The sequence below is a fragment of the Hypanus sabinus genome, chromosome 1 (genome assembly GCF_030144855.1).
Source record: "Hypanus sabinus isolate sHypSab1 chromosome 1, sHypSab1.hap1, whole genome shotgun sequence".
NCBI lineage: Eukaryota > Metazoa > Chordata > Chondrichthyes > Myliobatiformes > Dasyatidae > Hypanus > Hypanus sabinus.
In genome coordinates, this window is record NC_082706.1 from 11608528 (window position 1) to 11633996 (window position 25469).

The 25469-nt window shown below is 44.7% G+C and overlaps 1 protein-coding gene across 3 annotated transcripts in view; it reads right to left on the reverse strand.

The window, feature by feature from the left end:
* Positions 1 to 4653, reverse strand: part of LOC132391401 (beta-adducin-like) — a 142737-nt gene extending 138084 nt beyond the window's left edge. Inside the window, exon 1 of one of the 3 annotated variants that reach the window (XM_059964579.1) lies at positions 4536 to 4653. The gene's annotated coding sequence lies outside the window, so the exon portion shown is untranslated. Of the gene's footprint in view, positions 1 to 3222; positions 3363 to 4535 lie in introns of those variants that run through there. The other 2 variants (XM_059964550.1, XM_059964571.1) reach the window with 2 other exon arrangements.
* Between the last annotated feature and the right edge of the window lie 20816 nt (positions 4654 to 25469).

The window sequence follows — 25469 nt, forward strand, 5'->3', positions numbered from 1 at the left end:
TTTCTCTTCCCCCTCTCCCAGAGAAAAAGATATAAAAGCTTGCAACACGTAGCACCGGGCTCAAGGACAGCTTTTTATCAGACTCCTGAATGGACCCCTTCTACGATAAAATGGGCTCTTGGCCTCACAATCTACCACGTCATGATCTCGCACATTACCGTTCGCCTGCACTGCACGTTTTTGGTAGGTTTTCCACTGTATTCTGTGTTATTATTGCTTTACCTTGTTCTACCTCAATGCACTGTGTAATGATTTGAACTGTATGAACAGTATGCCAGACATGCTTTTCCCTGTATCCTTGTTCACGTGACAATAATAAGCCAACAGCAATTATAATAAATTGCTTTACAATATAAATAAATTTGACTTACTGCCTATAGTTCTGGGCAGTCCTCTAACAGCTATTACAAAAGATGCTAAAAGATCTCTGATGAGATCTCAATATTGTAAAATATTAAATTGAATTGAACTGACTTTGTTTCTTACATCCTTCACATACACGAGGAGTAAAAATCTTTACGTTTTGTCTCCATCTAAATGTGCAACGTGCAATCATAGTAACTTATAATAAACAGAACAGTCAATGTAACATAGAAATACACTCAAATCAGCGTGAGTTAATCAGCCTGATGGCCTGGTGGAAGAAGCTGTCCCAGAGCCTGTTGGTCCTGGCTTTTATGCTGCGGTACCATTTCCCAGATGGTAGAAGCTGGAAAAGTTTGTGGTTGGGGTGACTCAGGTCCCCAATGATCCTGTGGGCCCTTTTTACACACCTGTCTTTGTAAATGTCCTGAATCATGGGAAGTTCACAACTCCACGCCACTCTCTGCTGAATCCTGCCATTAAGGGAGGTACAGTTCCCATACCACAGTGATGCAGCCCATCAGAATGCTCTCAATTGTGCCCCCATAGAAAGGATTTCGGAGCCCATAGCAAACTTCCTCAACTATCTGAGGTGAAGTCCATTGAGTCTGTTCCTCTATTCAACCATGGCTCGCTTTTTTCAACCCCATTGTCCCACTTTCTCCTTGTAACCATTAACCCCCATAGCAATCAAAAAACCATCAATCTCTGCCTTGAATACACCCAGTTTGGCCTCCCCAGCCCTCCCTGGCAATGCATTTCACAGATACAATAACTGCCGGCTGAAGAAATTCCTCATCTCAGTTTTAAAGGGCATCCCTCTGAGGTTGTACGTCAGATCATAGACTCTTCCATTAATGGAAGCATCCTTTCTACACCAACTCTATCCAAGCCTTTCAGTATTTGGTAGATTTCAATGAGATTCCACCTCATTCTTCGGAACTCCAGAGCAAAGCCCCAGAGCCGTCAAGCACTCGTCACACATTAACCCTTTCACTCCCGGGATCATTCTTCTGAACCTCCTTCAGATCAGGTGTTTCCAACCTTTTTCATATGCCATGGACCAATATCATTAAGCAAGCGGTCCATGGACCCCAGGTTGGGAATCCCTGCTCTAAATCCTCTCCAGGGCCAGCACATCTTTCCACAGATAGAGCTATATACACAAAATGCTGGAGGAACTCAGAAGGACAAGTGGCATCTATGGAGGGTTAACATTTTGGGCAGAGACCCTTCATCAGGACTAGATAGATTCTCACCCATATGAAGATCCTGGTAAATACTTCATCCCAATATCCAGCTCCAATTGAGATGCACCAACATCAGCCCAAAGAGGAAGATACATTCATGGAAGGAAAACGACATTCAACAACAGGTAGCAACATCTACTCTTTTAGATTGGCATCAAGTGACAAACGTACCCTGTCAATCACACTTATCAACAGCTGTCAGGCCCTTTCACACACCTGCTCTGGGAGTTGCTCTACAACGATATTTTAATAAAACCAATGATTAAACAATGAATGAGATACAAAAATATCTGTTACGAAGCATACACTCAGTGGCCACTTTATTAGGTACATCTACTCATTAATGCAAATGTCTAATCAGCCGGTCATGTTACAGCATCTCAATGCATAAAAGCACGCAGATGTGGTCAAGAGGTTCAGTTGTTGTTCTGACCAAACTGTGACTTTGACTGTGGAATGATTGTTGGTGCCAGATGGGGTGGTTTGAGTATCTTAGAAATCACTGATCTCCAGGGACTTTTATGTACAACAGCTTACAGAGAATGGTGTGAGAAACAAAAAAAACACCCAGTGAGTGGTAGTTCTGTGGGTGAAAACGCCTTGTTAGTGAGAGATCAGATGAAAATAGCCAGCTGAGAGGAAGGTGACAGTAATTCAAATAACCACGCGTTATAACAGTGGTGTGCAAAAGAGTATCTCTGACCATGCCGATCCTTGAAGTGAATAAGCTACAACCGTGGAAGACCACCAACACACACTCAATAAACTGGCCACTTTATTAGGGACAGGAGGTGCCTAATAAAGTGGCTACTGTGTGTATGTAACAATATAACTGAATGATTCATGGTTCACTGCAGTTTATGCCACCTTCTCCATCCTACACTCCCCAATGCCGACAAGTCCTCCTCCTTGGGCAAGAGCTTAATTACTTATCCTGCAGGCAGTCAATTCTAACAAATTTTAAGCAAATAGCGGTTATATGTAACATTTGTCAAAGGATTGATTTGTCTCCGGCATCTTTACTTAATACGTTACTTTATCGTTCATTAACAAAAGGATTTTATATTCGCAAAATTGCAAAACCTCGCCAAATAAAATTAAAACTCAAGGTCCATATTTTTTTATTAAACAATATCTGCTCGTGACCAATCGGACGGGCACTAACAGGTAGAGTAAAAGATGGTTTCGAGTTATTTGCCTTAACGGGAAGGTGTTCTATTGTACAATAAAGACGGGCTTCTTCGCTGCAATCAACGGGTTCAGGGTTAATGAGGTACTCTCTCCGCAGACAAAACCAAACAGTCTACAAACAATAGCAATGTCACAGATCAATCAGCCCCATGATACTAAATCACTCGGGCTGAGAATTCTCTCCCTCACGACCAGGTGCGGAATAACGAGGCGACACTTAACACCCACACAGGCATTACAACAAAAAAATAAAGTCCACGCTCGCAAAGGTAACCGAGACAATCAGTGTTACAAAAAAACCTTTATAATAATGCCGATCCTAGAATAAACAGGAGCAAAGATTCAAAGCCGCTCCTCGCCTCCAAGTAAACGGGTGCGGATCATCATTTATGTAAAACGCATGCAGTTGTAATCTCACCAACTAATTCGGCGTCTGGCAGAAGGCAGAATCTCTCTAGAAAGCGGCAGCCGGGTTATCTGCCGTGCAGTGATCGCCCGTCCGCGGGAAGCGTCCCTGCCTCTGCATTGGAAGCTGAGAGTGGTGCCAACGATGCGCCGCAGCCTTGCTTCAGGTTTCCGCCCCCCGCCGGCACCGCTCCCTCCTCCACACCCACGGGTGCTCCCGCACTCCTCAGTCAGCGCCGCGGCTGGCGCAGCAGCATTCCCCCCGCCGGCTACTCGTGCGCCTTGGCACCGAGGCAGAAACGCCAACAAAGGCTCCCGAATCCGTCTGTTTACATTCAAGAGCCTGGCATTGCCCGCCGGCTGCGGCTGTTGCCCCGGGACACCCGCGCCCTCTGCCGGGAACAAGGAGAATTAATGGGCAGCAGGGCGGATCCCACTCCCCACCGGAGCTCACTCACACCGGGACAGGGCGGCTCCCACTCCCTACCTCCATCTCAGTCGTACTGGCTCCCACTCGCCACGCCACCTCATACTGGAGCAGGGCTAATCCCACTCCCTACCCTTACCTCATTCGTACTGGGGCAGGGCTGCTCCCACTCCCCAGGCGACTCACTCACACTCCCGCCCGACCTCAGTATCAATGGGGCAAGGCTGGTCTCACTCCCCAACCTACATTACTCACATCAGAGCAGGGCAGTTCTCACTCCCCACCCCACCCGACCCAAGGGGCTGCTGCAGACAGCGGGCGGCTCTCGCTCTCCACCAACCTCACGCTCACTGGGGCAGAGCGACTCCCACTCCCAATCCCACCTCACTCAGGGCGGCTCCCCAAGGGGCTGCTGCAGACAGCGGGCGGCTCTCGCTCTCCACCAACCTCACGCTCACTGGGGCAGAGCGACTCCCACTCCCAATCCCACCTCACTCAGGGCGGCTCCCCAAGGGGCTGCTGCAGACAGCGGGCGGCTCTCGCTCTCCACCAACCTCACGCTCACTGGGGCAGAGCGACTCCCACTCCCAATCCCACCTCACTCAGGGCGGCTCCCCAAGGGGCTGCTGCAGACAGCGGGCGGCTCTCGCTCTCCACCAACCTCACGCTCACTGGGGCAGAGCGACTCCCACTCCCAATCCCACCTCACTCAGGGCGGCTCCCCAAGGGGCTGCTGCAGACAGCGGGCGGCTCTCGCTCTCCTCACTGGGGCAGAGCGACTCCCACTCCCTACCCTACCTCAAATCGGAGCAGGGCGACTCCCACTCCCAATCCCACCTCACTCAGGGCGGGTTCCCCAGGGGCTGCAGACAGCGGGTGACCCCCACTGCCCATCCTACCTCACGCCGGCTCAGGGTGCCTTCACCAGCGGTTGCACACCGCGGACGGTCACAACTCCCACGCCTACTCCGCCGCAGAGCGATTCCTAATCGCGGGAAAATCAACCTAGAGTAAACAGTCAACCCTGATTAAGATACAGCGACGAGACAACCTTAAAGAAGGATTATGTTTTTTTTCCACAGTCCGGGAACAAGTCAAACGCCTAATTCGTGTATTGCAATACCGTTTACAGAACTGGTCTCCCTGTTTAAGAGAGATAATAAAGCATTCTAACCAGATTCCACCCTGAGATCTGCCAGTATAATTCTCTATCCCAGTCCCACGCTGACCTAGCTCCCGACATCTTTCCCACTAATTGGAGAGGCATCTGTTGAGGAGAGGAATTGCGGACATTCCGACTTATACTGAGTTCCTCCACCAGATCTTTTTTTTTTCTCTCAAATTCCAGCATCTGCGCCTCATCTTCTGCCTTGGGCATGTTGTAGCCGGCCACCCTCAAAATAAAAGTAACAATTTCTGGTGAACGTCTCTGTATCAGTTCTGCAGCAACCATCTGCAATGTTAACTGGGGTGTTCTCTCTCTCTGTTAATGTTCCCTTACCTGCTGGCCCTTTCCGGAATCTCTGACTTGCAGCTCACATTTCAGAGAGGGTGCAGGAGAAGTCTACCAGGATGCCACCTGGATTTGCCATGATGAGCTGACAATCTTGGATTGTTTTCCCTGGAGCAGTGGAGACCTGATGGAGTGTGATGAACATGTGCAATTTATTGCCACATCTGGCTGTGGAGACCAAGTCACTGGGTATATTTAAAGTGGAGGTTGATAAGTTTTTAATTAGTAAGGGCTTCGAAGGTTACAGGGGTGTCAGGAGAATGGGGTTGAGAGGGATAATAAATCAGCCAAGATGGAAAAGTCTCCAAGAGGACCACAATCTTTTTGTGGTCTGGAGGCTTGCCTGCCTCAATGACCCAGAGAACTATGTTGGCTGGAGTCAGGGGTTTTGAACTTTGACTCTTGGTAGGGTCACCCATGCCAAATTGGTTGAAAGATAGAGGACAGACTAAGAGTGGTCCATCAGTCCTCCAGGTTCGGAGGTTCAGCTCAGGGCTAACAACCCTGACTTGTAAAATAAAATTGTTACCGAAACAGCAATGAAAGATCCTGCATCTGAGTGCGACAGTATTCCCGAGTCTCCATCTAGTACTTGCATGACTGACAGTAGTGAAAACTGAGAGGAAGCTACAAGTATGATGAAGCAAGTCATAAACACTGCCGGAGATGGAGGACCTTCATTGCTGCCCTAAATGCCAGTGACACACTCAATGGGCCGAATAGCCTAATTCTGCTTCTAAGTCTTATGATCTAAGTTTGAAAGATTCAGAGAGGCAATAGACAGAGTGGACAGCCGGTATCTGTTTCCCCGAGGTCAACATGTCTAATACTCGAGGACATGCATTTAAGATGAGAAGGAGAAAGTTCAAGGCAAGGGATGAGGTTTTTCTTCACACAGAGAGTGGTGGGTATCTGGAATGTGCCACAGGGGTAGTAGTGGAGGTAAAAATGTAAAGGTCTTGGATATGCACATGAATATGCAGAGACTGGAGAGATATGGGCATTGGGTGGGCAGAGAGGATTGGTTTAGTTAGACTTTGAATTACTAGTTTAATTCATTCAGCACAACAACATGGATTGGATGGCCTGATCCTGTGCTGGAGTGATCCATGTTACCCCATCCAATGGCTTCATCAACGGTTCATCCAAACAGCCACCCTGGCTTTGCACTATTATATCCATCCTCCTCTATCCCCTCTGCAACTTACTGTGACAACAACTTGATGCTTAATGTCACCAAAAGCAAGGAGATGATCGTTGATTTCAGACGGTCTCAGCCTGAGCACACACCCCTCAGCATCAGCGGCTCCACAGTGGAGAGAGTGGAAAACATCAAGTTCCTTGGGGTGCAGATCTTGGACAACCTCACCTGGTCCAGGATCACCTCTGGGATTGTGAAATGGGCCCAGCAGAGATTGCACTTTCTGAGGAAACTTAAACAAGTATCATTCCCCACTAACATCTTAACTACATTCTACAGAGGCGTGGTTGAGAGTGTGCTGACCTTTTGCATCACAACCTGGTACTCCAGCTGCAGTGCTGCCGACAAATAAGCCTTGCAGAGGGTGGTTAGGGGAGCAGAGAATGTTATTGGGGTCTCCTTACCTTCTGTCCAAGACCTCTTTCAGAGTCGATGCCTCCAGAAGACCCCTCACACCCTCTCCATGAACCGTTTGTTCTTCTGCCATCAGGCAAACGTTACAGGAGCATCAAAACAAAAACCACAAGGCTACTAAACAGCTTCCTCCCACAGGCAGTCAGACTGCTAAATAGCTGCTCTACCTGACTCTGCTTTGGACACTTTTAACTTGCACTGGACACTTATAACTTGATTTTAACCAACTTGTGGCTGTTGTGTTTTACTATTTGTTGTGTTTGTTATGTTATGATTGCACCTGCCCCTGGGAAACGCTGTCTCATCCTGCCCTGCAGAGCTGATGTATGGTTGGGATGACAATAAAGTTTTTGAATCTTGAATCTTGAAACTTATTTAGTCTCTTTAACCGCTGGGATGAATTGGAAAGGTCAGGTATAGTCCGAATCGAGGCGACGAGGTCCAGGCCCCAGAGGGTATTGAAGCAGTTGAACCTGATGTTTGGATGACGATTTAGGTGCCGGGCCAAATTGAAAAGGTCAGGGCGTCAGGACTGGAGGAGAGAGTCCAGCCTGTTCAGCTCGCCACTCTGCTCTGTGCTGAACTAAAGGTCTGTGGACGGACTCTCTGTAGACTTCAGTTCAGAATGCTATTCGCTGGCGTTTATTGTTTGCATGATCTCTTCTTTCTTCTCTCTGCTCACTGGGTGTTTAATGGTCTTTTTTTAAAATATTTTTTTCACCTTAAAGATATGTCCTCTCATATAAGCCTTGGAAAAAGTGCCTGGCTGTCCACTCTACCAATGCCTCATATCCTATCTTACGCACCTCTACCAAGTTACCTCTGATGCTCGTTTTCATCAAAGAGCTCCAGCTCGCTCAACCTGTCCTCATAACACATGCTCTCTAATCAAGACAGCATCCTGATAAATCTCCTCTGCATCCTCGCTGAAGTATGACAGATGAAATGATTATTTTTCCCTCCAAGGGCCGTGAGTCTTTGAATCCCTCTTCCTCAAAGGAAGCAGAGTCTCTAAGGAAGAGCTAGACAAATTCCTGATAAACAAGTGATTGTAGGGTTACCAGTAGTGGCAGGAAGGCAAAGCTGAGCTTGCAGTCAGATTAGACAAGATGTTGTTAAGATAGATAGATAGATAGATAGATAGATAGATACTCTATTCATCCCCAAGGGGAAATTCAACATTTTTCCAGTGTCCCATACACTTATTGTAGCAAAATTAATTACATACAGTATTTAACTCAGTATAAATATGATATGCATCTAAAATCACCCTCCCAAAAGGCATTAATAAATAGCTTTTAAAAAGTTCTTAAATAGTTTACTGGTAACTTAAGCTCAGTCCTAACCCCTGCACTTTAACATGTCTTGCCTGCATTGACAGCAACCTGCTGCTGAAGCTGCTTCTCCGTCTCTGGATGGTGCTGAGCGGATATATAAATATATAAATAGCAGAGCAGGTTTGAGGGGCTGAATGGCCAACTCTTGCTCATAATTCATATATTGTACCTATGTGGATATGTATGTATGACCAGGAATGTGAAAAGTTGCAAAGTTTCACCTTATATATAATCCACTTGTCAGCAAGTCCCAAATTCCATCAACGTTTGGAAGCATGCTGCTGCTAAAATATCAGAGTTCACCAAAACATATGAAATCAGGACAGGAATAGGTCTGATGTACGACCTCAGAGTCATTTTCCTGCCCTAACTTCCTATCACTCGATTCCTCTGATATCCAAAATCTATTGATCACAGTTTTGAATGCAGTTCCACAGACCTTGGGATGGAGATTTCCTAAGATTCTAGACCCTCAAAGTGAAAAAAATCTCTCCTCATTTCATCCCTAAATCATCTGGAGATTGTGAGCTCCCCACCACCACCACCCCTCCTGCCAGGGGATGGAATCCACCCTGCATCCAACTTGACTGGCACTCCAAGAATTTTGAGTGGTTCAGTGAGGTATTTAACACCATTCTACCAAACAAGCTGACTGTCAGGCTCCTCAATCTAGGCCTCACCACATCAACCTGTAATTGGATCATGGACCTCCTCACTAGGCTGGTGCACATCAACCCACTGGTGCCCCACGGGGCTGTGTACTGAGCTCACTTCTCTACTCTCTCTTCACCCATGACTGCACTCCCGCTCGTGCTAGAAACTCAGTCGTCAAATTCGTAGGCGACTCAACTGTGATTGGCCTAATCACAAACAATAACTAATCTGTCTATAGAAAGGAGGAGCTGAAACTGTCCAGTTGGTGCAGGAGCCACAGCCTATCACTCAACCTCAAGAAGGCAAAAGAAATTATAATTTACTTCAGGAAGGCAAGAGGTCCCAAACAATTCTCACGATTCATAAATGGTGAGGTAGTGGAAAGGGTCTCCAGTTTCAAAATTTGGGGGATGAACTTCATCAAGGAGCTCTCTTGGTCTGTCAACACAACCCCAATAGCAGTGAAGTCAAACAGTGACTACAGTACCTGAAAGCATTTAAGGAGAGATAATCTGCCTCAAAAATTGCTGGCCAACTTTTATCAATGTGAGCATACTGACATATGGGATGACAGTGTGGTACTCTAGCTGCAGCAAGACAGATCACAAAGCACTCCAACGGTTGATTAGGATGGCTCAGCACATCATTGGGACTCACCTACCAGACCTGGCAACAACCTACATCTCTTGATGCCTACAACATACTGATAATGTCATCAAAGGTCCATCCCATTGATGCACCATCAATAACTCACTCTGAGACGTGAGGCGAGATATCGGCTTTTATTGACTGGAAGAAGGAACCAGCAGTGAGTGACCACCGTACTACATCCTGGAGACTGAGAGGCCGGGCTCAGGCCTCAATCGCCTTTATACAGGGGTCTGTGGGAGGAGCCACAGGAGCAGTCAGCGGGGGGCGTGTCCAGACAGGCATATGTAGTTCACCACACCCATCCCATTCTTAGCCTGTTCAATCTTCTGCCATTTGGTAGAAGATACAGGAACAACTTAGCCAAGACATTAAGACTGAAAAATAGCCTCTTCCTGAGGACTGTTGTGCAGCTGAATAATGCGACACCCCGGTTTATCAATGGCGTTTGAGTGTTATGGTCTACTGAAGGCATTTGTTACATGTAGATATGGGATTTTTAAAATTAAGTCATAGTGCATGCAGTGTAAGTATCTGTTGTATATGGACTGGAGTGTCATCACTATCTTGTTGTCTTGAGCAATGACAATAAAGTTCTATTCTATTCTCATTCTTCTGCACCCCAGAAAATAAAGACCTATGCAACTCGAGCTCTTTTCAGAGGGCAGACTCATCATGCCTGGAACCAGTCTAGTGAATCTTTGTTCTTTAGCAAGGCATGCCTTCTTAGGTAGGAGACTGAAATCTTTCACAATACCCCTGGTGTGCTCTTACCAAGGATCTATATAATTGTAATAAGATATTGCTCTCTTGTACACAAATCCTCTCACATTAAACATTGACATTCCATTAGTCTGTCTAATTTCCTCTTACACTTGAATGTTTGCTTTCAGTGACTTGTGTACAAGGACACCCAGGTTCTTTTGAACAACAAATCCCAGCTTTCATCATTTAAACACTGCTCAGCATTTCTTTCTTTTAAACCAATGAAGCTAAGTCTATTTAAAAAAAATATGTTCCATTTGTCCCACCGTTTCCTTCTCAATTAGCTTGTGTTTATCACTTTGAACATCCTCATGTCCTCGTCGCTTTTCTAAGTTCAAAATTAAATTTATTATCAGGCTACATACATGTCACCAAATACAACCCTGAGATTCTTTATCCTGCGGGCATGCTGAGCAAATCTATAGAATATTAACTGTAAATGGGATCAGGGAAAGAGCATAGGAGACAACAAACTGTGCAAATGCACCTTCCCACTTAGTTTTATGCCATCTACAAAGTTGGTGATACATTATTTAGTCCTTTCAGCTATGTTGTTGATAGAACATAGAATAACGCAGTACAGGAAGAGGCCATTTGGCCCATAGTGTGTGTGCTGAACTTGATGTTAAATTAAACTAAATCCCTTCTGCCTGCACATAATCCATATCCCTCCATTCTCTGTACATTTATATATCTATTTAAGAGCCTCTTTCACACCACTGTTCTATCTACTTACACCAGTATGTGTGGCAGTCACTCCAGGAACCCATCACTTTCCATATAAAAAAAAGTGCCCTATGCATCTCCTTTGAACTTTCTCCCCTCACCTTTAACACATGCCCCTAGTAGACCTGATTCTATTGTAGATGTGAGTGGTAGGATCTGGGGGGTGGGAAGGTGGAGTTAATGAGAATGTGGAGAGAATAAGAAAGTGGGACAGATGCTGAATTAGTCTAAAGTGGTGGTTGGTGGTCTGTGTAGAATGGATGGGCTGAAGGGCCTGGTTACATGCTGTATCAGAGCTCAGAAAAAGCAATGCAACAGACTTCTAACATCATAAATCAGTGAGTTGTTTGTTATGTCTCCCCTTTTGCTGTGAAACAGGGACACTTCTTTTCCCCTTATTAGGGGGAGAGACAGAGCCTGTGGTATGTTGAATTACTGGGTGAACGAGTAGTCTTTGGGCTACTGTAAATCTGTGACTTTATTGATGCTTTTCTGCACGCTTGAGGGCTCGGTGGGGGGTGCCGTTACTTTTTTTTGCTGGTTGGGGAAGGGGGATCGTTGCTTTCCTGCTATGTACATGTGGGAGGGGGGAGCTGGGGGGGGGGCTTTGGGGTCGAACATTTAACTGTCATTCATTCTTTGGGGTACTCCTCTGTTTTCACGGATGGTTGTGAAGGAAAAGAATTTCAGGTTGTGTATTGTGTACATTTCTCTGACGTTAAATATACCTTTGGAAGCTTTGAATCCTCTCTGACTAAGTACCATAATCAAGGCAGCATTCTGGTAAATCTCCTCTGCATTCTCTCCAAATTATGACAAATGAAACTAAATCTTTGTTCCTTTAAAGGGCCGTGATTCTTTGGATCCCCCTTCCTCAAAGGAAGCAGAGTCTTTAGATTTCCCCAAGGCAGAGCTAGACAAATTCCTGATAAACAAGTGGCTGTAAGGTTACCAAGAGTGACAGGAATGCAAAGCTGAGTTTGCAATTAGATTAGCCAATACCTTGTTAAATGACAGAGCAGGTTTGAGGGGCCAGATGATTTAAGACATTCCTGTAAATGTAAAAGCTAAAAAAATGCACTAAAACTTGGGACTACAAGATTAAGTTTAATGCAAATAACGTGTGTAGTAGCTCAATTGTCCAAAACTTCAAGCTGCACAGACTGAGGTGGAAATAATTGGTCTTTTTTCAGTCTTGTTGGAGTTATAAAAAATAGTTCCTTCAGTTCCACATATACACACAAAGGAGGATATCGATTCAACTTGATGGTGCAACTCACTGGAAGATTGTGCAGCAGTTTTGTATGCAGTACAGCCAGGTATCTGATCTTAAACAAAGACTCAGTCATAAATTAGATCCAAATTAGTTCTGGAAAGACAGTGCACAGTGGATTCTGGTTAATCGGGCTATGGCGCAGCCACATATTTGGGCCAACTCTTAAAAGAAAAAAGACTAATTGAGAAAGTAGCCAGGATTAGCTTTTGTTTACTTCGGACACTATGTGGCTTTATTGGGACAGGAGATAGTTGCTGAACAGTTTCTAACTAGTGTCAGTTGCGTGCATTTGTGCGGCTGTTGGACACCTCACCAAGCTCAGAGCGAACAATTTTTAATTAAAATCAGTTGCGTGTGTTTGATAGATGGTGAGAAATAAACAGTAAGGCAACTCAGAACTGTTTTACTTACTGTAGTACAAGCATTCAAGACTTGGATTTGCAAGAAATAGCCTCAAGTGAAAATGTAATGATTTCACTACTTCAACAAGTTAGGAACTACGAGGAATTTGAAGGCATCAGCAATCATCTTGAATGTTATAGTGAAAATGATTATTCGGAAGTTGCAATCATCAAAAGCATTGCATGAAGCTGTCCATTATCTGCACTAGGTGTCTGTGCCAATTTTGTTCATTTACAGTCAATCAAAAGAACACAGCAGTGTACACAGGATGGATTCCTCCATTGATAACAATTAAGAATTAATACTCAGTTTTATAGTACTGCAATAGTATTGGAAGTGTTCTAATTTGTACTGTATTTCATTTAAATACACAATCTAGATAGATACTTCACTGATTCCAAAGGAAATTGCAGTGTCATATTAGCATTACAAGTGTACAGATATAAATATTAGAAAAGAAGTAGATATAATAAAAAATGTTAATATTGAATATTAAGAGGCCCAGATAGAGTGGTCATGGAGTGAATGTTTCCTTCGGTGGGGGTGTTTAGGACCAGCGAACACATCCTTTTATTCTGAGGCTGTCCTTTTAGAGCAGAGGTCCCCAACCTGGAGTCCACGGACCACTCAGTTAAAGGTAAGACTCCATGGTATGAAAACGTTTGGAAACCCCTGCTTTAGAATAAAGATGAGGAGGAATTTCTCTAGCCAGAGGGTGGTGATATGTGTCATTTGTTGTCACAGATGGCTGTGGAGGCCAACTCATTGGGTATATTTAAAACAAAGGCTGATAGATTCTTGATTAGTAATGGTGTCAAAGGTTACAGGGATAAGGCAAGAGAATAGCATTGAGAGGGGTATTAAATCAGCCATGATGGAATGGTAGAGCAGACTCAATGGGCTGAATGGCCTATTTCTACTCCTATGTCTTATGGTTTCATCATCCCACATTTAAGGAAACATTCCATAGGTTTCAAATCTCCTAACTTATAAAATATAATTTAAACAAATTATCCTATACAATTTTAAAGAATTTTCAAGCTAGTAATAATGTTTCATGGTATTCATTAATAACTGTGCATTGTATGTGCTCTATTAGATTAACTATGGGTAATTATTCTGTAACAGCAAAACCAAACCAAAACAATTGCTACTACCTTCAGTAGTACCTTAGTTACACTAGCGCGGGGGTCGGCAACCCGCGGCTCCGGAGCCACATGTGGCTCTTTTACGTCTGTGCTGCGGCTCCCTGTTGCTTTGGGAAATAATTGGTTGTGGCGACCCTTTTCCTGGCACATCCGAACCGACTCACAATTAGATAGCCTACGGGGTTTTGCAAGCACAGAGCTTTGGAGCCTATGCGCCATGGGGGAGGGGGGGGCAGGTTGAGGGAGGCTTAAAAGTGAGGCTGAAGATTTCGAATAAAGTTTTTTCCTTCGACTGCAGTTACCGACTCCGTGTCGTAATTTTAGCGCTGCGTGTAGCACACCACTACATGGTCAGTATTTAATTAAAATGTATTTTATGTTAGTTTGTTAGTTTTTGAAATGTAAATCTAAATTTGAAGATTATGGTGATCTTGTACAATCTAAATAAGACGTCGTGGCGACCCATTTCCTGACACATCCGAACCGGCTCACAATTAGCCAGCGTTCAGGCTAAGGGAGATAGCCTACGGGGGTTTGTGAGTACGTGTCTTTTGCAGCATCCGCGCCCATGGGGGGCGGGTTGAGGGAGGCTTAAAAGCAAGGCTGTTTAGTTCGAATAAAGCTATCTTTGACTGCAGTTTACTGACTGCGTGTAGCACACCGCTACAACGTGTTTTTATCGCTGGCTGTCCAGAGGGGAGGTGCTGAAACGCTTTGTCGCGTGTCTGGAAGAAGTGAAAACTTTCCTGGGCAGCAAAGGGCTTACCTTTCCTGAGCTGGAACAGCCAGAGTGGCTGGAAAAGCTACACTTCATGGTAGACATGACAGCGCACCTGAACACGCTGAACACAGCTCTTCAGGGGAAAGGACGTACAGCCCTGCACATGTTGGAGGATGTTTTGGCACTCGAGCGCAAGTTGACGTTGCTTGCCAGAGATTTACAGAAAGGCACATTGTCTCACTTCCCCAATTTGAGAGAGTTCAAACAAGGTCACGACATGATAAATTCGGGGTATTTACATTCTGCAATCATCGCAATGCAAACATCGTTTGGGAAACGCTTCTGTGAGTTCAGAGAGGAAAAAAACACATTATCCTTCCCGGTCACTCCCCTAAGCATCGATCCATCCCTACTGAATACGACTGCATTGTCAGGTGTGAGTCAACCTGAAAAAGTATGATAAATATTTTAATTGCCTATTATTTTACGTATATTCATATGTTTTCATTGTTCAGTGAAATAGTCCTTTTATTTTTCAGGTTGACAGCTGGCTGACGTTATTTTTGGTTTGCTGCTGGCGGCAAATTTAAGTTTGGCGTTTTTCATAAATAAAAGAAGGACTCAAATAGCCGTTGAGTATTTTACTTAAAAGTAACCTTCAACCCAACGTCTTTTTTTCGGAGTTCAAAATGTTTTTGTTGCATGCAGAAATGTAATTTCGTTTTCTCTGCAGGAGTTCATCAATTTCATAAATGCAACACATTATAGTTTGTTTATACATAGCATAAAGGCAAAACAAAACGTTGTATGCAGTGTTATTTCATTTTAAATGTCAAACGGGTTTTGTGGCTCCCAGTGTTTTCTTTTCTGTGGGAAACGGGTCCAAATGGCTCTTTCAGTGGTAAAGGTTGCTGACCCCTGCACTAGCGTGATACAACCACAGCTCCGATGATTGCACCAAAAGTTGAATCCTTTATATGATCCTTAATTAGCAAACGTATAATCTTGAAGCGATGAATATTCGGTGTAGCCAAGTGTAAACTAAACACAATTGAAGTTTATTGAGCTGTCAGCAAACAATAAAACATCTGCCAGTCATAAGCTCCAACTGCCATGAAATAAGCAAGAGTACGTGACTTATTCCCTTTGCCTTTACCACACCCCTAGTCACATGACTAGTTACTATAATAAACATGCAACACACAGTACAATGCAGATAGAGAACAGATGCATGGCTCCTATATATTCACTGAAACAAAAGAGGTAAAGCAAATGTAACCAGAGTAATACAATATTGGTTCCTATTGAAAGTAGCCATTTCTGACTAATAGGTAGTTCTTGGGAACTCTTGTGTAACCCAGGGACTGCTGTACAATGTTCAGGACCTGATCAAAAATCCGAACAGCAACAGACTGGAATGCTGTTCCGCTATAGAAACTTGGACGCTTTGGCATTAACTTTTTCACACTCAATGATACACAATAGGCAGGACATGGCCAGTTGAATGAACAGGGATGTCACAAAAGCCTTGATCCTAACCCACAGTCCCCCAGTAGATTCAATCCAAATGAAAACTACTGCCAAGCAAGACGATATTTTTACCCTGATACTTTATAGTCTTAAAGATGAGCTTTACTGATCACATCTACATAGGAACAAAGAAACACTTAATGAAATGTGTTGTTCGTGTCAACAAGCAATCGTCATGTCGGGAGTGTGGCTCACTTTTGTCTGTCAAAAGTCACGATTGGTTAGATTAGAAACTGCAGCTGCTTTTCCCATTGGTTAGCTGCTTGGTGTCCAGTTTCAAATATCTCAGGTATAAAATAGTATGTGGATGGGGCTTGCTCTCTCTTCCTTTGTTTAAGGCAAGTGGCGAACATAGCCATCAGGAGGGTATGCTCTGGGTAATCTTTTAACTAAGTACGTTTGTTGAATATTCAGCTTTGTAGTGTCTGTAACTTGGGGAACATGAATGTTCCGTTTAATTTTTACTGTTTGTAAATAAATGATTAATATATTTATTTACAGTTAGTGTTTTTTGTCTCACTCACCAGACCTGCGAACCTGATTCAATGTATGTTTTGGTGCTGCAAGCAGGGTTTGGCTTTTTCAGCAAATTGCATGTCTCTAAAAGGTTATTTAAAAATGAGGACCCAACCTCCTCCGTATGAGAGATGCAGAGTTCCAGGGTGGACAGATTATAGTGCAGGCTTTGGAAGTATCGCGAACCTATTGATGGGTTATGGAATGCCGATAGATGGTCAGACCAGTTAGATTTTGCCAGGGTTGAAATAGGACAGCACATTGTGTGGTGAACTACATATACCTGTCTGGACACCCCCCCCCCCCACTCCGCTGACTGCTCCTGTAGCTCCTCCCACAGACAGTGGCTCCTCCCACGGACCCCGGTATAAAGGCGATTGAGGCCTGAGCCCTGGTTTCAGTCTCCAGGATGTTGTATGGTGGTCAATTGCTGCTTGTTCTTTCTTCTAGTCAATAAAAGCCCATATCTCGCCTCACGTCTCGGAGAGTTATTGATGGTGCATCACATTGTTTCCGTATGTAAATCGTTAGGTTTTCCCAAGAGAAAGGATAGCCAGCAGGATGCTTTCTGGTTGTTTGCAGTGATTTTAAGTCATCATTGTAAAATGACAGTGAGTCTTAAGAGTGAATTGGAAAATCTCAGTCAGTGCTGTATTATTCTGAGAGAATCACTATTGATGGCTCAGACTCAAGCTACAAACTTAGAGGATAAGAATATAGAGATAGCTTGTAGGTTAGCAGCCTGACCCTGGTAAAGTTCAAGCTTTAATGAGGCGGGGTGATGATTCTACTGTGGGGCTGGGAGATGGGGAAGTTTGGCTGAAAGATGAAAATTAAGGTGAGAGGGTTGAGTGGACCCCTCAGTTTAATCCTCAAAGTGATCAGCCTCACTCCTGCATGTCTGGAACAGTGTGGTCCAGGCCAGTGATCACGTGTTCCCACACCTGCCATGGGGAGGTGGGCATTGCCCTGTGGCTTCTTCCTCTGAGGAGGGGGAGGGGGAGAATCAGGAATGCATGGGGGGTGGTGTAATGGGCCTCTTCAAAACAACAGAGGTCAGGGAATTCTCCACTAAGGAATTAACGAGTTTAGGGGACAGGTACAGATAGGGACAGGCTGGGGCGTGATATTAAGGAAATGTGATGGGGGGAGGGTTTTCAGAGTGATCCTATCTAACAGAGAGACGGGTGTCATAGGGAGCCTATCGTCCCAACATGTGATCAGTAATGCCCTGGGAATGCTGCTTGCTTCTCCCAAGCATAATGCATCACTCTGGAATGGCTGTGGTTAAATTCTAATATCATTCTCTTATGGAATGGAATTTAAAATGGAATGGAGTACTGAAGAGGGGGCACTGAAGTTCTCTGCCAGTAAGCTCTTATCACAGAATTATACAGCGATAGTGGTAGGTCGCCAGAGGATGTGGAATTAACTTCTGGAATGATAGGACATGTGGTAACGGTGGTGGCTTCTGCAATAAAAGGAGAGGTGTTGTCTTTAAGAGCACCAGCTGTTGGTCTTTTCCCAGGAGTCCTATAAGTACAGTGATTTAATTACTCCAGGGTTCGCAGTATGTAGGCAAGGGTGCACGTAGCCAGATGCGGACGTTAGATCAGCAAACGGGGAGTGGGGGAATTCCACATATCCTGTAAAGAGATGTTTTTATTGTTGCTCAAAGCTGGGGTCCCAGAAGGGCAGGAGGTATTATGCAATGTGGAGGAGGCACTGTCAGGAGGAGCAAAAAGGGGAGACTGTTAAGGGGGCAGGGTCATTCTACAAGTTCTCTACCTTCATGGGCTCCTTTTGTCCCCTATCAGATTCCTCACATTCCATTCAGGATTCCCTACAAAGGGCTGTGGCTAAATTCAGTGGCAGTGGAAATCAGTGGGTGGCTAGTGCATTCGGGCCTCATCGTTGTGGGGGTTATTTGACATGCATCCCTCTTCCCTGTAAATACAGTGTGAACGTTTTGAATGCAGAGAGATGTGAGGTGTGGCCACAGCGTCAGTTTACTTTGTGTGTGTGTGTGTGTGTGTGTGAGGACTTTGCCTTTACGAATGTGTTGGGCCCCGCCTAGTTGCTTTGTCCTCAGCTGTTCTCTGATAAGCGTGCTTGTGGCTACTTTGAGTTTCTGCAGTGCTATACGAAGTTTTAAAGCAGAAAAGTATAGCCTGGGTTTTGCGTTTTGTATTTTTTTGTTTACTTTGTTTCCTGTTTAGTTATAAAAATACGTGACGTGTTTGTGTCTTAATTTGTCACATTGTGCTTTGTTATTTGTTCTCCCTTGCAATTTGTTTTAGGGATGACTCGCATTCCATACTGGCCGTATGAAATTTGAGCTGATGGGGTAGAAATTGGGGCAACTTTATACTGGATATCAGATGCCCCTATTTCAGAAGGACATAAGTATTTGGGGAGCAATTCCAGCAGTTCAGTTGTTTTTGGTTTCTAAATACCCGGTAACTAATCGGGAGCAAGTACATTTGTTTCTCCCTGCATTACAGAATGTCAAAGTGGTGGATGCTGACTTGTGGTGGGACATCCTGTGACACATTCCTGGGGGCTGGAATTTGAATTTGCACACTGGACCAACGCGACAGATTGCTGCATTTGTAAAAGGACTCCTTACTACATTGCAGGAAGGATGCCACTGATATTGATCCCGTTGACAAAGAAAAGACTATTGGGGGAAATTATCTGGCTTCTCATGTTCAGCATTCCGTTTTGGGGGAGATGGGAGGGGATAGTCTATTCCAGTCAACCTTGACCCAGTGTATGGCAACAACCTTAAGGGACTTGAGTCTTAATAGCCCTGGTGGAGTGAGTCCTTTAAGGGCTGGTATTTCCCAATGCAGCATTTATTTAATTGGGAGGTCCGGACTCTTAAGTGTGATTTCCCCACATGACAGTGTTGGTGTAGATGGTACATTGAGTACAGGTGTTGAGCAAGGTGGATGGCTACTGTGAGCAGGAGCAGTACCCTGGGATGGGTTTGTCTATGCCAAATGGTGTTGTGAAGACGGATAATTGTTGGACGCTGAATGGCAGCTCCTCGGCCTACCCTTGGTTCCCACAGAGTGGTGCAGTTGATACGTGGTGCCATATGTATACCACCCCAGTGCCCCGGATGAGCACCTTGTCCACGCTGGTCAGTTAGAGGGCTATTAGAAAGGAAGGTTTTCTCAGCGTGGTATGGCCTGATTTCCCTGGGAACTGATTCTGATTACCTGCTCTCAAAGGAAGAGGTTATTGGTTAGGAATGTTGCACCTACATTCCTGACGGGTTGGAGAACATCACTCACCTGGTTGATCATACCTGAGAGTCAGTGTTTAAGGTCAAGAGGGGGACCAGCTCATTGGCTGTTACACTCCGGGGTGGGGCTGCACAGGGAGGATGGTGGACTACTGTAGTATACTGAAAGCTGGTTATTAGGCTTACAGTACTCGGTATTATATTTGTATTTTGTATGTAGCTTAGCTGGGAAATCACGAGAGCCATACTAGTCTGAGGGTTGAATCATCACATTTGCAGCTTTTGAGGGGTGAAGTGTACTGTGGCTTATTCTGTCTTTTGAAAGTCGCTTCTATCGTGATTGGTTAGTTTAGAAACTGCAGCTGCTTTTCCTATTGGCTAGCTGCCAGGTGTCTGGTTTCAAATATCCCAGGAATAAACCCCCCAAACCTGGAGGACAAGTGAACTACTCTTAGTCTGACCTCTACCCTTTGACCTGTTTGGCATGGGTGACCCTACCAAGTGTCAAAGCACAAGGCCCTGACTCTAGTCAATGTAGCTCTCCAGGTCATTGAGGCACGCAAGCTTACAACAAGCTTGTGGTCCTCTTGGAGGAGTGCCAACATAGCATGCTCACAATTCACTAACCTTAACCCTACGCCTTTGGGATATGGGGGCAAATTGGAACACCCTGAGGATATCCATGCAGTCACAGGGAGAATGAACAAGCTTCCTACAGACAGTGATGAGAATTGAACCCTCAAACACTGGAGCTCTAAAGCATTATGCTAACCACTACAGTTCTACGCTGCACTGCACCCTTGTTCTTTTTAGTAGCAAAACTGTACCCTCATTTCTAACAAGCACCTTAGGAAGGTGTAGCGCCTGCTTAACAAACACCACCGCCCCCCCCCCCCCAATTACAGTCACGTGAAGTCATGGGAAGCAGGTGGTGGATGGTCGTACAAGCAGCTGGGGCATATCAGAAGTCCTGGTTATGTGACCACTGATGCCAGGTAGGCAATCTCTGAAGAGAACTGATAATGGCTGTGAAGGGGGAATGGGGGAGGGGGAAGGGGGAATGGGAGGGGAGGGGAGAGGAGGGGGGTAGAATCACCTATTTTGTAAAGACACTGCCCAGAAGGCAGCAATGGCAAACCTGAATGGGAAAATGAAAAATCATGGTCATGGAAAGACCTTAATCACCCACGTCATACGATGCAGCACATAATGATCCATCACCATTCCTAACCAGAGAAGGGGTCAAAGGCAAAGTCAGGTTATCGTCATATGCAAGAGTACATGGTGCACAGGTGGAATGAAAATTTTACATCACAGGCACATAGCATCATAGAAGAGCATTCACATGAAAAACATATTAACGTAAATTACACACAAAGACAAAATGATATTCCAAATTATTTCAATGTTGCCTCAGTGAGGGTCATCCACAAACAGCACTCATAAGAGCCTTTGGTCTTACATTGGTCTGGAAAGCGGATGGCATCAGTACAGACATTAAAAATGTACCTGTTTTTACAGCTTGGGCACTGGAGATACTAGAGAAATTGGCTCCCGGTATGCCATCTTCACATTTGCCAATAACACTTGCTGTTGTCATGGTTTTGTAATTGAATTGAAACCAACATCTACTTAAAAGGAAAAGATGATTGCCCTAGCATGTATTCTATTAGGAATTATCAGAGAAATTGATTGTAAAACTGGTGCTGGCCAGAAGTTGCATTGATTGGTGATTGAAATCAGAGAAAACATTTGCAAGATAATCCATTCCATTTTATTCCAATGATATCAATTTGATTTGCAAGTAGCACTGTTATAAAACACATGACAGCTAAGTCACAGCAAGAAGGCAGCAGAAATATGGGTATTTTGCAGCCCTTTGTCTATTAATCATCCAGGCCATGCTCTCCTCTTTGCTACTGCCATTGGGAAGGAGGTATGGAAGCCTCAGGTCCCACACCACCAAGTTCAGGAATAGTTATTACCCTTCAACCATCAGGCTCCTGAACCAGCATAGATAACCTCACTCATCTCAGTGCTGATCTGATTCCACAACTTATGGATTCAGTTTCTCTCTCACTCACTTCCTGATGAAGGGTCTTGGCCCGAAACATTGACTGTACACTTTTCCATAGATGCAGCATTGTGATAAGTTGTTTAAAAAATTGGTCGATACTCAAAATTGATGAACCCCCCAATGGCAGACTTGGATCGCAAGTACAGTTCCCTTTTAAGAAAGTGAAAGTGGGGATTTCGTGGAGGTCCACAAGTTTGATTGAAATGAAGATGTTTCAGACTTCCACTCCCAACTATCCTGCTGGCAAATGTATGGTCTCCAGAAAATAAAATTTTAAGACCTCAGAGGAAGATTGCTATACCAGATGGACATCAGGGATTGCTGTCTACATTGCTTCATGGAAACATGGCTTACCCATGCTATTTCAAATGCAGTGCTGCAGCTCGATGACTTCACCATTCTCTGCAAAAACAGGGCATCTCAGTCTTTTAAAGGCAGAGGAGGTGGAGCATACTTTATGATTAACTCATCATGGTGCACAAATGTGGCAGTTCTGCTCACCTTACCCGGAACTTCTAGCAGTCAAATGCCATCCTTTTTATCTGCAAAGGGAGTTTTCCATCATCATTCTGCTAGCGCTGTACATTGCACCTCAGACCAACATCAGCCAGGCTCTGGAGGAGCCGAGCAACATAATCAGCAGGCACAAAACTTTGCATCCTGATGCTCTCCCCATCATTGTGGGAGATTTCAATGAGGCCAGCTTGAAGAAGTTTCTGAACAGCTATCACCAACATATCGGCTGAGGAACCAAAGGAGCCAACGCACTGCAGCATCCAGTGACCCAGTCATCTCTGTCTCAGGGTCCAACATTAGAACATCTTTCAACAGGTCAGGCCATGATGGTGTACCCAGCAGGACTCTGAAAACCTGTGCCAACCATCTGGCAGGAGCATTCAAGGACACTGTCAATCATTCACTGGTGTAGTCAGAGGTTCGACATGCTTCAGAAGGGTGGTGATCATATCAGTTCCCAAGAAGAGCAAGGTGAGTTGCCTCAACGTCTTTCACCCAGTGGCACTCACGTCCACTGTGATGAAGAGTTTTGAGAGGTTGCTCATGGCTAGACCTGGACCTGGACCTGCTGCAATTTGCCTACTGCCACAATAGGTCTACAGTAAATGCAATCTCCTGGCCTTCCTCTCGGCCTTGGATCATCTGGACAATAGTAATACTTATCGCTTATGGACACCAGCTCAGCTTTCAACACAATCATACCCTCAGTTCTAACCAAACATCCCCAGAACCGGGGCCTCTGCAACTGGATCCTCGACTTCTTCATGAAGAGAACACAACCTGTGTGGATCGGAAATAACATCTCCTCCTCACTGACAGTCAATACTTGCGCACCTCACTGTTGTGCGCTTAGCCCACTACTCTACTCTCTCTACACCCACGAGCGTCATTAAGACCAAAGTATTGATGGTGAACTTCAAGAAGGGAAGTCAATAGAACACACACCAGTCCTCAGCGTGGGGTCAGAGGTGGAAAGGGTGAGCAGTTTCAAATTCCTGGGTGACACCATCTCTGAGGATCTTTCCTGGGCCCAACATACTGATGCAATTACAAAGAAGGCTCCACAGCAGCTGTATCTCATTAGGAGCTTGAGGAGAATTGGTAAGTCACCAAAGACACTCTCAAGTTTCTACGGATGTACCATGGAGAGCATTCTTACTTGTTGTGTCACTGTCTGGTATGCCAGGACCAGCTCCCTCGTGGGCAGCAGCCTCCTTAGCACCCAGGACATCTTCAAAAGGTGATGCCTCAAAAAGGTGGCATCCATCACTAAGAACCCCCATCACCCAGGGCATGTCCTCTTCTCATTGCTACCATCAAAGAGGAGGTACAGGAGCCTGAAGATACAAAGTTTCAGGAACATCTTCCCCTCTGCCTTCAATTTTCAGAATGGACAATGAACTCGTGAACCTCAGCATTTTCCCTGCTCTTTTTCCACCACTTATTTTTAAAATATACTTTTATTGCAATGTATATATATTTTTTATTTCACTATGTGCTGTATTGCATTTTCAGAATCAGATTTATTATCACTGGCATGTGGTGTGAAATATGTTTCACAACCTATGCCAGTGATATTAAACCTGAATTGGTTTCCAAGGTGAGGATAGAGTGTAAAAACAGTAATTAAAATGCTGAGTTCTGTATGGGTACAGGAGGCAGCACCAATGCAGCTGTTATGTACCGGTCAAAGAGTGAGAGAACGGTCCTGTGTAGGTGCCATGGTAGTGTAGTGGTTAGCACAATGCTGCGACAGGTTGCGGCATTCTGCAGTTTGGAATTAAGTTCTGGTGCTGTCCGCAAGGAGTTTGTGAGTTCTCCCCATGAACCACATGGATTTCCACCGGGTATTCGTGTGTCGTCCCACAGTCTGAAGGGCGTACCATTTAGAAGGTTAATTGGTCATTGTAAATTGTCCTGTGGTTAGGCTGGGGTTAAAGAAGTGGGTTGTTAGACAGTGGGCCCTTTGGGCTGAAAGGGTCAGTTCCGCCCTGTATCTCAAAATAAAACAAGGACTGTTGCGCAGTATGGTGTTTGTCAACCTGGAGTGGGAAGTGAGTTTGTAAATCTGGTGGGAGCAAAAGATGCTGGGAGTGCTGGGGGGTGGGGGCAGGATAGGTGGCAGAGAAGTCATGCCGGGGTGGGGGAGGGCGGTGCAGGTTGAGACACACCCAACACTGAGCCACCAGGCAAGGTCATTTGATTCCAAATAATTGGTTTAACGATCATTACAGAATGCCTCTCTGGTGCTTCTTGCCCTCTCCCTTCTCCCTTTTCCAAACCATGATTCCCTTCTCCCTGCCTCATTCCCACTCTCAGACCACAATAGAAAACCATATCAGAATCGGGTTCATCATATATCATGAAATTTGTTTTTTTTTTGCCAAAGCAGTGCAGTGCAATACATAAAATTATTACAACCCTGTGCAAAAGTCTTAAACACCCCAGCTATATACGTGTGCCTAAGACCTTTGCACAGTACCATATATACAGTGTGCTACAAAAAGTCTTGCATAAGGATCACGTGAATGGTTATAGCTCCATCTTATTCGTCAATATGTGCATGCAACAAACTGCCATTTTTGTCCAACATCTGTCACTCCCTCAATATCTTTCTCAGATTATAATAGGATGTTAGTAATAGGCAAGAGTTGATAGCCACTTAGCCACACAGCAGGTCGAACGTTCAAAGCTTAGAACAATTTGAAAACGTGTAAGCATAAGCTATAGCCTATTGCTATCTCACACTTGCAAGTGATCACAAATGAACCAGTATGGAAACAAAGAAAATTTGTTCCCTGCTTTCTTTATCAAACGCAAGCCAGACTCAAGGATACGTGACGCTGTTTTGTGATACAGGAACAGGAAACAAATGGAGGAATGTGCTGATTCACTGATTGGAGCAAGTGCCGACATAAAGATGCCATTGACCAACTTAAATTTATAGGCAATTAGACAGTTAATTGATCCAAGCCAGAAATATCTACCAACATCTTCAGTATTCGATATGAAGGCCACAAAAGACAACCTATCAAAATAAAATCTAGATAAATAATATAGTACTGTGCAAAAGTTTTAGGCACACATAAATAGTGTGCCTAAGACATTTGCTCAGTACTGTATTTGTCAACGTGCA